Raw genomic sequence first — 12,396 nt, forward strand, 5'->3', positions numbered from 1 at the left:
CTGCCCAGGGGGATCTCTTGGCTGGGGTGTGTGTGTGTGTGTGTGTGTGTGTGTGTGTGTGTGTGTGTGTGTGTGTGTGTGTGTGTGTGTGTGTATGTGTGTGTGTGTGGAGGGGGCGTGGGGGTTGACAGGTGACTGGTCAGGCTGTTTTTAAACAGAGGATTTATGTTAGAAATAGCACACTGTCTGATCCCGGGCGGTGAGGAATAGGTGATTCCTCTCTCGTGTCATGTGCCGGATTAGGTCATAGTGAAAGGGTGGTGTTGAGAGGTGTGTGTGTGTGTGTGTGTGTGTGTGTGTGTGTGTGTGTGTGTGTGTGTGTGTGTGTGTGTGTGTGGTCCTGAAGCAAAGCCGCTCCGTTCACAGTCCCACATCTGGGTGGAGTCATGGGTGGTACTCTCAGCCTCGTATGTGGAGATGACTGACCAGACCGTAGACACAACAACGCGCCCAGGGCCTTCACCACCAAGGTCTCTGACGCCCACCTTCCATGAGGTCTTGCGCAGGCCTGGTGTGTGTGTGGTGTGTGTGTGGGTGTGTGTGTGTGTCGGCGTGTGTGTCTGTTGGGGCTGAGCGCTCGGAGACAGCGTTCATATATCAGCACTCCAGACGTTATTTCTAGGAGGACTTGCGGAAAGCCGCGCGGAGAGAGACGCCGCCCGTTTGAAATGCGAGCAGCGGGCCGCGGATGTTGGGGTGAGGGGTGGGGGGGGGGGGGGGCGCTGGCTGCGAAAAGCCCGCGTTGGGCGCTGCCAAGAAAACCCGCCGATGCCAGCGGTCGGCACGGCGGCCAAACGGGGCGGCATGTGTCGGAGAGCGTAGTCGAAATACATGGCGTGTTGGTAGCCCAACCCCCCCCCAAGCGTAACGTACCCCCCCCCCCCCCGGAGCTATGCTCTTCCTCGGGCTGGAGATAGGCAGGGCTCCAGGAGTTTTAAATGGCTCCCGGACGGACGGTACGCCGCGACCTTCGACCTGATACTAGTACTACTAGATGAGATCGCCGTGGCGGTTTCGGGTAGACTAGCGTGGAGGGGTGGGGGGTAGACTGGCGTGGAGGGGTGGGGGGTAGACTGGCGTGGAGGGGTGGGGGGTAGACTGGCGTGGAGGGGTGGGGGGTAGACTGGCGTGGAGGGGTAGGGGGGTAGACTGGCGTGGAGAGGACGGGGGGTAGACTGGCGTGGAGGGGGTGGGGGTAGACTGGCGTGGAGGGGCGGGGGGGTAGACTGGCGTGGAGGGGTGGCGGGTAGACTGGTGTGGAGGGGGCGGGGGGTAGACTGGCGTGGAGGGGGTGGGGGGTAGACTGGCGTGGAGGGGGCGGGTGGTAGACTGGCGTGGAGGGGTGGGTGGTAGACTGGCGTGGAGGGGTGGGGGGTAGACTGGCGTGGAGGGGCGGGGGGGTAGACTGGCGTGGAGAGGACGGGGGGTAGACTGGCGTGGAGGGGCGGGGGGTAGACTGGCGTGGAGGGGTGGGGGATAGACTGGCGTGGAGGGGGGCTGGCGGGTTCAGCCGGAGGCGTGTAGAGATCTGTGGTCCTCGTAGGGTCTGGAAGTGCAGAGCCCTGGTTGGGATTCAGGGAGGGTAACATGGCAGAGCCCTGGTTGGGATTCAGGGAGGGTAACATGGCGCCCATCCTGTCTCAGGCTGGATCTGGAGGGTCAGTTCAGGCCTTTAGAATTTAGTTTCCTAACTTCTCGTTGTGAATGATTCAGCGTACGGCTGCGCGGAAACTCAATGCCTCACCCGCACCCTCCCCCGCACCCTCCCTCCCTCTCCCCCACCCTCCCTCCCTCACTCGCACCCTCCCTCCCTCCCCCGCACCCTCCCTCCTTCACCCTCACCCTCCCTCCCTCCCTCTCCCGCACCCTCCCTCCCTCCCTCACCCGCACCCTCCCTCCCTCACCCTCATCATCAGCCCGGGACGGTCTAGTCCAGTCCAGTCCTATCCTCAGCCCAGGACGGTCTAGTCTAGTCCTATCCTCAGCCCAGAACGGTCTAGTCCAGTCCAGACTCCTGCGGCGAGCCCAGGACGGTGTCACGGCGAGGAGAGATAGGGAGGTGGTGACCCCTGGGGGCGTGGCCTTTCAGCGGTGTGACGGCTGAATAATAGGACCTGTCAGAGGGCGACCCTCCGAGCGCCAACAAAGCTCTGGGAGGAGAGAGGGCGTTGGGAGGGACTGTTGAGACGGCGTTGGGAGGGACGTTGAGACGGCGTTGGGAGGGACGTTGAGACGGCGTTGGGAGGGACTGTTGAGACGGCGTTGGGAGGGACTGTTGAGACGGCGTTGGGAGGGACTGTTGAGACGGCGTTGGGAGGGACGTTGAGACGGCGCTGGGAGGGACTGTTGAGACGGCGTTGGGAGGGACGTTGAGACGGCGTTGGGAGGGACTGTTGAGACGGCATTGGGAGGGACTGTTGAGGGCGTTGGGAGGGACGTTGAGACGGCGTTGGGAGGGACTGTTGAGGGCGTTGGGAGGGACTGTTGAGACGGCGTTGGGAGGGACGTTGAGACGGCGTTGGGAGGGACTGTTGAGACGGCGTTGGGAGGGACGTTGAGACGGCTTTGGGAGGGACTGTTGAGGGCGTTGGGAGGGACGTTGAGACGGCGTTGGGAGGGACGTTGAGACGGCGTTGGGAGGGACTGTGAGACGGCGTTGGGAGGGACGTTGAGACGGCGTTGGGAGGGACTGTTGAGGGCGTTGGGAGGGACTGTTGAGGGCGTTGGGAGGGACGTTGAGACGGCGTTGGGAGGGACTGTTGAGGGCGTTGGGAGGGACTGTTGAGACGGCGTTGGGAGGGACGTTGAGACGGCGTTGGGAGGGACTGTTGAGACGGCGTTGGGAGGGACGTTGAGACGGCGTTGGGAGGGACTGTTGAGGGCGTTGGGAGGGACGTTGAGACGGCGTTGGGAGGGACGTTGAGACGGCGTTGGGAGGGACTGTGAGACGGCGTTGGGAGGGACGTTGAGACGGCGTTGGGAGGGACTGTTGAGGGCGTTGGGAGGGACTGTTGAGACGGCGTTGGGAGGGACTGTTGAGATGGCGTTTGGAGGGACTGTTGAGACGGCGTTGGGAGGGACTGTTGAGATGGCGTTTGGAGGGACTGTTGAGATGGCGTTTGGAGGGACTGTTGAGACGGCGTTGGGAGGGACGTTGAGGGCGTTGGGAGGGACTGTTGAGACGGCATTGGGAGGGACTGTTGAGACAGCGTTGGGAGGGACTGTTGAGACGGCGTTGGGAGGGACTGTTGAGACGGCGTTGGGAGGGACTGTTGAGGGCGTTGGGAGGGACTGTTGAGACGGCGTTAGGAGGGACTGTTGAGAGGACTTTCATGACCAGCGCACGCTTTAGTTATTACCCCCGCTGTAACACCACTGGCTTCTTAGAGCTTATCAGAGTGAGTTTTCCCCACAATAGACTTGACCACTCCAGTCCAGGATCTGTTAAACCACACACATAGTACATATAATTAACCCTAATTTCTAGTGTGGAAACATTGCGTTTGTAGGAAAACTGTATTGACATTGCCGATCAAGATTCAAGATGCTTAGCCTATCAGATGAATGCAGGCCTACCATAATGTACAAATCTGTTATGATCATGCAAATATTTGCAGTGTGTGTGTGCAAACAGAATCCAGCGGGTCTCCGAAGGCAGTTTATGTGTGGAAGAGGGAGAGAGAGAGAGAGAGAGAGAGAGAGAGAGAGAGAGAGAGAGAGAGAGAGAGAGAGAGAGAGAGAGAGAGAGGCCGGCTGCAGCGGGTGGGAGGTGGAGCAAACCCGACACTCTTTCTCTAAAACAGCAAAGTAATCAAATTCGAGTCTAATTTCGGCATCTGCAGTCCTTGTCTGCCCCCCCCCCCCTCCTTCTCTCTCTCTCTCTCTCTCTCTCCCTCTCTCTCTCTCTCTCTCTCTCTCTCTCTCTCTCTCTCTCTCTCTCTCTCTCCCTCTCTCTCTCCCTCGGCTGCTCCCATCGTGCTCCCGGATCGCACTGTTTTCCCAGATTTCACATTCACGTGCCGCTTGCTCGCGCCTCACTCAGACATTCTGTCGCCAGCCCCGTGACGTCACCCGCGCTGGGAGCCGCGGTCCTCCTCCGCCGAGCAGAGCAGCGCCTGTCTTCCCCAGAATCTAGTCCCCCACCTCACTGTTTGCTCCCCCCCCGCTCCACACACACACACACACACAAACTTGGCTGGTAGTAGTGTTTTTGAACTTGACTTAATTCCTTTTTTTAGACGATGTTATACGATTTTACGATATAAACAAATGAAGCCTGCTCGTGTGTGTGTGTGTGTGTGTGTGTGTGTGTGTGTGTGTGTGTGTGTGTGTGTGTGTGTGTGTGTGTGTGTGTGTGTGTGTGTGTGTGTGTGTTTTAAGCCTGCTCGTGTGATTTCCAACTTTTACATGCGTATTACGTCAGCGGTGTTGATAAAGGCTTTCACGTCAGTAGCGTCATGCCTATTTGGGCTGTCCCCTCTTTCTCTCACGAATGCACTTAGTCACATTGCTTCATATGCATAAATATGCTGCATGTTAATTTCATGTGTCAATTGTTTAATTGAAGATACTATAGGTCATCTTAAAATGCATGCAGGCAGCATGTCATGAGGAACGGCAGTCTCTTCTCACGTCTGAGAGCAGGAAATTAGCCAAGCTACACTTACAGCTACTCTGACGTGTTTTCATACATTAGTAGGCTTTATTGATAAGGTGATTTGATTATTTGTTTTGGCTAAACCTCTGTAGATACGGGTTTAGGCTACTGACTGTACGGGCCTGCCATCTCCACGTCCAGGCCTACACGCTGGAGAGCTCCTGAGGGGAGAACTTGAGATGGTGTGTGACATGAGTGAACATGCTCTTGTGTTCAGACTCGCCTAAGACACCTTTGTTCTCCTGACAATATAGTGCTTATCATATCACAATCAGAGTAGGAACCGTAGAGCGGTTCAGGGGTTCACCATCGCACAGTCAACACTAGACTAAAGACGTAGGCCTATCTGCATGTTAAGCGAGACATTATACACGGACCAGTTTTGAGCGAGAGTTCTTATTACATGGCCTACCTACTGTCATACAGCCCTTTTAAAATTGTGCTTAGGGTTATTGCTATTCTTTGTGCGTGTTGGCAAGGTGTGAAATGTAGCCTATATGTCATGTTTAATGGCATAACCTATGTTCATCTTAAATTTATTCAAGATTTACAACATTTAAATAGCCTAAGGAGAACTGTTCATTAATTATTTTCACAATGAATAAACATTAGCACACAATGAGGCCATATCCTCGTTTTATTAAAATAGGGATAGTTTGTATACAGCCAAACGCACTAGACAATAGGCTTGATGAACCGCTGAACAAATCAGCAATCTAAACGATGCGGTCCGGATTGAAACGCACACCCTGCGAAGGGGAGAGCTGGAACAATGAACTTGGCACTCAACTAAAGAGAGAGCTAAAAGAAACAAGTGTCTCCGCTGGCACCCAACCGTCCCCCCCCTCCCCTTTTAACTCCGCGAAAAGAAGACATTGTTTCTCAGTTACATAATCCACTCCACTCCACGCTGCATGGAAATGTTGGATGTGTAAAAAAAAAAAGTAGGGCCTGTTATTCGGGACCCGGACTGTATCCCCGCGGCGTGATACTGGCGCTCAGCGGAGGGTGCTGCGGCCCCGCGACTCCCTGACGCCAGCGCGAGCTGCCCCGAGACTGGCAGCCGCACGAGAGCAGAGGATGCGGGACTGAACGCGCACACAAGGTATTACTGTTAAACTTTGTTTTCTCGCGCATAACACCGGGGATTTGAGGCAAACACCTTTCTGCGTCCGTCCACCTCGGCGGCGTGCGATAAAAGCAGAATTTGTCAACTTTTTTTTTTTTTTTTTGCAGTGGCATGGATAGCAGAAACAGTCTTGTCTCCCTGAAAGACTTCAAACTTTTCTGTCTTGTTGAATTGAAGAGATTGATTGCCAATAAGCTCAGTGCGGGATTCGTTCGCGGATACTGTGGTTTCATCCTGACTGGGATTGCGGTATTAATGGCGCATTTGAAAACTATTTGATGTGCGCATCAAAGGGTGCTCATTTGAATATGTGTAGCCTATAACTGAACTAGCCTACACAATTTGCTTTGAGCATTTCATTATGATATCTGGTGGTGTTGTGATATCTAGTGGTGTTATTTCCTATGTCTTGCTGTATTCTCAAAAAGCTTCAGTTTAAGAATAACGAGTTATTTGATCCAGTTGGTCAGTAGGCTGAGTTAGTCCCATCCAAGCAGTGCATCTCATTCAGAGGAAGGTTCGATTGATGTTCTTGCGTCATAATGTGTTGCTGCAGCTGATGCATATTTGCGTTGTTTTGTTCAACTGTGAGTCAATATTAACGTCATACCAATTGTGATCATGCACACGTCTTGAAGCTGCGTCCCTTGCTCTTATGGATGCCCTATGTTTTTGTGTTCCATGCATGCAGTGTGTGTGTGTGTGTGTGTGTGTGTGTGTGTGTGTGTGTGTGTGTGTGTGTGTGTGTGTGTTAGAGAGAGAGAAAGAGAGAGATAGAGAGAGAGAGAGAGAGAGAGCAAGAGCACACCAGCCAGGGCCAGATCTTCTGACATCATTGAAGATGACATATCAGATTACCCTAAGGACGGTGAATTTGTCCTTGTCTGTGATTTACTTAAATTGTTTAATCCCGCTGCGTTCTAACATATTCAGATGAACATTTCCTCTCAAGGTTTCTGTTTTTGTCATTTAAGCACATTTGCCTGTTCAGTTTGATCAGTCCTACCAGCTGAGACAGAGCATGCTGGTGGTGTCACACAGAGTTTTGCTCGTGTTTATTTGTTTGTTTTGATTTATTGTTGTTCTTGTTTACATAGGTTACTTATTTCCCATCATATATTTCCTGAAATATCAAGATGTTGATGAAAGGGGGTTTAAAGAATGCCGGAAGCAATTGAGACAATTTGATATGGCATCTGTAGGCCTACTGTAACTAGCATCTCAGATTGTGACGAGCCAAAATTCTACGTTCTCAATGAAGAAATATATTTTACATGAGAGTAAACTAGCATTTAGGTTCACTTAAGACACCTTTGAACGGTTAACCTTTAGTTATCATCTTTATCTGTCGTTATCAAGCAGAAACTCCTTCCGGCGTAGGCCGTATGTTGAAACAACGTCGTCTATATGTTGAAACGAGCCACTCTGACATTATGGAATGGCACTTTGAAAGTGTAGAAGTCCTCTCCTCCGGTTGAGATATAAACACAACCGCCCTCCGCGGTTCCGAGCATGTCGGCATCTGCCAGTCATAACAGTCCTCGGGTTCGCTGGCCCCCCGAACGCCCCTCCGTACACCCCAGACGCCCTCCTGCGCCATATGTTGAGCCCGAGGTGTCCGCCCCAACACAACAGTAACTCCGCCCCCCCCCCCCTCCCCTCCCCTCCCCCAACGCGAGTGCCGAGGATGGTTGGGATGGCAGCTCTGAGCCCATGTGTTGGGCCCGGGCGTTGAGTGATGTTTGCAGTCGTACGTGCGGAGTGGTCCGTCTGGGCGGAAGACTGAACCCTAGATCAGGTTCAGCACCCCCCCTCCCTCTCAGGTCAACGTCGGGGACGGGTCCCGGGGTCTTGTCGAGAAAGAAAACTGACCCCGGTTCAGTTCTAAAAGCCCGGTCAGCGCTCCGGGAGGGGTCCGTCGGGGTTACACACTGACCCCGGCGCGGTTTAGCAGTCGCGGCGGTGCTTGTAGGTCAACGCAGCGTCTAGTCAGGGAAGACAACACCACATGTCTGGCTGGTTATTTCAGGCCGTAGACGTGTGGGGGACTGTGGGTTAAGGCTGCTTTTTGAGGGCTGGCTGTGGACTCGCGTTAGCGTAGCCGCTTTTAGCTTCTCCACCAGTGCTCATGTAGCCTATTGTGTGAACTTCAAGAATTGGCGGCCGGTTTGGTCATCTGTTTACAGTATGCAGTATGCTGTCCAGTTTTTTGCATTTGCAGTGTCATCTGCAGTGTGTGTGTGTGTGTGTGTGTGTGTGTGTGTGTGTGTGTGAGTGTGAGAGAGTGGATTTATTATTTGTTTACACACTGGAATACAATGGTCTTGGCCACATGGTGAAGTGCAGTAGATTGAGGCCTTATGGGAGCTATTTCCATAAGAATGAATCTCGGAGGGGCTGCAGTGCATGTGTGTGTGTGTGTGTGTGTGTGTGTGTGTGTGTGTGTGTGTGTGTGTGTGTGTGTGTGTGCGTGCATGCGTGTGTTCAACAGAAGTAGCATCCTGTCTTTCTTTTCGCTCTTCTCCTCCTTATCGCTCTCCTATCGCTCCTCTCCTCTCTCTCTCTTACACACACACACACACACACACACACACACACACACACCCTCTCTTTCCCTCTCCATCTCTGCCCCCGCTCACTCGTCATCCATCTCCATCTCCTCCTCCTCCTCCTCTATCTCTCTCTCTCTCTCTCTCTCATCCCTGCACTCCCTGTTTTTATAGCCAACGACTCAATTGGCCGGGCTCTAATGGAGGCCCTATCCAGGGCCCTGCTGATAAATAATGTAGCTCCTTCATAATGCGCCGTCCCCCGGGAGCCCAGAGAGCATCATTACTGCCTGCTCATCCTCCGCCGCCCGGCCCTAAATTGATTAACGGACACCGAAGTGGCGCGGAATCATCCGCCGAGGCTTAGCCGTCAGCGGCTAACGGGCCGGCCGGGCGGTGGTCCCGCTCGCGCCCCCCACTAGCCCTCCCCGGCGTTGGCTAGCGGGCTAACGGGCTAGCGGGCTAACGCTAACCCGGTACGGAGGGAGACCGCCCGGCCGGGGCCAAGGGGAGGCCAGGGGGTTTTAGGGAGCTCTTGCGTAAGCGGCGGTGTGTGTTTCAGGGTTTAATAGGGGAGGTAAAAACAGGCCTGTTCCCACGAGGTATACGGGCAACGCCTCATAGAGGACGAACTTGTGTAAGAATGGGAGAGAGAGAGGGAGAGAGAGAGAGAGAGAGAGAGGGAGAGAAAGAGGGAGAGAGAGGGATATATAGAGGGAGAGAAAGAGAGGGAGAGAGAGAGATAGAGAGGGAGAGAAAGAGAGAGAGATAGACAGGGAGAGATAGAGAGGGAGATAGAGAGGGAGATAGAGAGGGAGAGAGAGAGATAAAGAGGGAGAGATAGAGAGGGAGAGAGAGAGATAAAGAGGGAGAGATAGAGGGAGAGAGAGATAGAGAGGGAGGGAGAGAGAGATAAAGAGGGAGAGATAGAGAGGGAGAGAGAGATAAAGAGGGAGAGAGAGAGGTGGGTTGGATGAGTGTTGGGGAAGGAGATGGACAGCGGTTGGTCTGGGGAGGAGATGGTCAGGATGTTAATGTGATTTAGGAGGAGAGCGGAGCTTCTGGGGATCAGATTATCTTTGATGCAGCGCATCACTCGTAACCAGCGACGGTTATGATGATGATGATGATGATGATGACCGATTTGGCCTCGTCGACGTTGCGAGTCTCTGTTCCACGCCGTCGAGGAAAACGCAAACATGCTGTACTCAGGCCAAAGGAGTCGACTTCTTCTAGGGGAATACTTAGGTTGATTCTCTTGGACGACAGCAGTGCCCGTCCAGTCACATAGCACAGGCTTAACCAGCAGGGGGACTTTTCAACACACCTGAACTAGTGGGTCAAATATTTGAAATCATCCCATTCCTAACGCTGCGGTGATAAACCTGTATCAAATGTACTTTCAATATGTAGCTATCAAATAATGTGATAATGTAATGTGTCAAACAACGTTTTCACCATGGCCTTAAGAAGAAATTCAAATTGATTTACCAAACCCAAAAGGAAAAAATAAAATGTATTTTTATTTCATTCAAGTTAGTTTTCTAGTTTTCTCAGTATAAAAAGGGCCCGACCCCACACACAATGAGTGGGTTTAATGATGCTTATTAAAAGTGAACAGTCAGGGGTCTCTATATCCTAGTCAGGGGTCTCTATATCCTAGTCAGGGGTCTCTATAACATGTTTGTGAACCTGTGTGAGTGTAGTCTAGCGGGCCGGCGTGGAGCCGGCGTGGAGCTGCCGCGCCTCTAGGGGGCGCCGGTATCACCACCCGGCTGCGCTCAGGTCCGCCCAGACGGCGCCTCGTTACAGCGCCGCCGCTACCAACGACAACGCTGACCTCAGGCGTCGACCGCGCGGTCGGACGGCGCGGATCCCTGAGGTTTTGGAAGTGCCCGCCCGGGATTGAGGAGGAGGAGGGGGAAGAGGAAGGAGGAGGAGGAGGAAGAGGAGGAGGAAGAGGAAGGTGGAGGAGGAGGAAGAGGGGGAAGAGGAGGAGGAAGAGGAGGAAGAGGAAGGTGGAGGAGGAGGAAGAGGAGGAAGAGGAGGAGGAAGAGGAGGGGGAAGAGGAAGGAGGAGGAAGAGGAAGGTGGAGGAGGAGGAAGAGGAGGGGGAAGAGGAGGAAGAGGAAGGTGGAGGAGGAGGAAGAGGAGGGGGAAGAGGGGGAAGAGGAGGAGGAAGAGGAGGAAGGTGGAGGAGGAGGGGGAAGAGGAAGGTGGTGGTGGGGGGGTCAGCTGCATAGCGATGACAGTAGGTGTTTGTGCGGACCCCCGTCCACATGTTGGAGTGCGCTGCTTTCCTGGAATCCGTCATCTGAGCTGGATTAGATGTTTACCCAGCGTGCAGCTGGATTAGATGTTTACCCAGCGTGCAGCTGGATTAGATGTTTACCCAGCGTGCAGCTGGATTAGATGTTTACCCAGCGTGCAGCTGGATTAGATGTTTACCCAGCGTGCAGCTGGATTAGATGTTTACCCAGCGTGCAGCTGGATTAGACGTTTACCCAGCGTGCAGCTGGATTAGACGTTTACCCAGCGTGCAGCTGGTCGGCGGAGCGCCAGACACGCCGGGGCGAGGGGGAGGGGAACGGGGACGGCGTTTGATCTGTGACGTCATCGCTGCCCGCCTCCATCACGCCGCCCAGAACCACACTGGAGGAGGGGAGGAGCCAGTCTGGGCCGAAAGAAACGCCAGAGAGAAAGTGTGAGTGAGTGAGTGAGTGAGTGAGTGAGTGAGTGTGCGAGTGTGCGAGTGTGCGAGTGAGCGGTGTGAGCGTGTGAGTGAGCGTGCTGAGTGAGCGTGTGAGTGAGTGAGTGAGTGTGTGAGTGAGTGAGTGATAGTGAGTGACTGAGGGAGAGAGAGAGAGATAAAGAGACTGAGAGGGAGAGAAAGAGAGAGGGAGAGAGAAAAAGACATACGGGGAGAGAGGGGGAGTGAGAGAGAGTAACAGGGAGAGAAAATGAGAGGGAGGGAGAGATAGAGAGGGAGAGAGAGACAGAGTAAGAGAGAGAGATTGAGTGAGAGAGAGAGACAGCGTAAGAACGAGAGAGAGAGAGAGAGAGGAAAGGGATGTTTCCCTCCCAGCCCCTGATTGTTCCCTCGCTGCACCTGTGGAGAGACCTGTGGGCCTCCCGCAGGAAGTGATGTCGCTGCTGGGGCGGCGCTGACAGGAACAGAGAGATAAATACCCCAGGCGTTTCCTCCCTCCCTGAAGACGGGGGCATGGAACAATACGAGGTGGCATGGGAGTGTGTGTGTGTGTGTGTGTGTGTGTGTGTGTGTGTGTGTGTGTGTGTGTGCGCGCGTGCGGACGTTTGCCCTCAGAACTGTTTCCATTGATGCTGCTCCTCTCTCCCTGTCTTTTTCCCACACACACGCACTCAACCACACACACACACACACACACACACACACACACACACACACACACCTCACCCTCTGCCCCCACCTGACAACCCGGGCCCTGGTTTTCTAAATGAGCCCGTGTGATTGGGCCAGCCGGGCTAAATATAGGAGCACATTTTAGCTTTCCTGTCAGTGTGGTTAGCGATAGCAAGCGTCCAATCACAACCCCCCATTACACCCCCCCCCCCCCACACACACACACACACACACCAGCTGTTGTAAACAGCACCTGTTCCCTCCCTTTCTGTCTGGTTGGCCCGTGGCGGCCCAGTTGCTGGCACACGCAGACGCAAACGGCGTCTATCTCTGCCACGCCGCACAAGGCCAGAGGCACCGCCGCCAAGATGGACGATGAAGATGTGTCGGTTTCCGTTAATAGAAAATCAAATCTGACGCACGCGTTTACCGACACAGGGGCTCGTCTCTGAGTCAGCGGGCGTTAAGGGATGAGGCGGATTCCCCATATCGTGTTCGCGTGGGTGTGTATGTGCACGCGTTCTATTTCGGCGACCCCACGCATAGCAAAAACACTCCCAACGCCAACAAGAGTTCTAACGACCGTCGTCGGCCGCTTCAGACGAAGGCTGGAACCGTCCATCGAGCGCCCTCGTTTCCCCTCTCTAAGCCGAGGGAGCACGCGCCTCCCGGCGAACAGG

The sequence above is a fragment of the Borostomias antarcticus genome, assembly GCF_949987555.1.
Source record: "Borostomias antarcticus genome assembly, chromosome: 20".
NCBI classification, from domain to species: Eukaryota; Metazoa; Chordata; class Actinopteri; order Stomiiformes; family Stomiidae; genus Borostomias; species Borostomias antarcticus.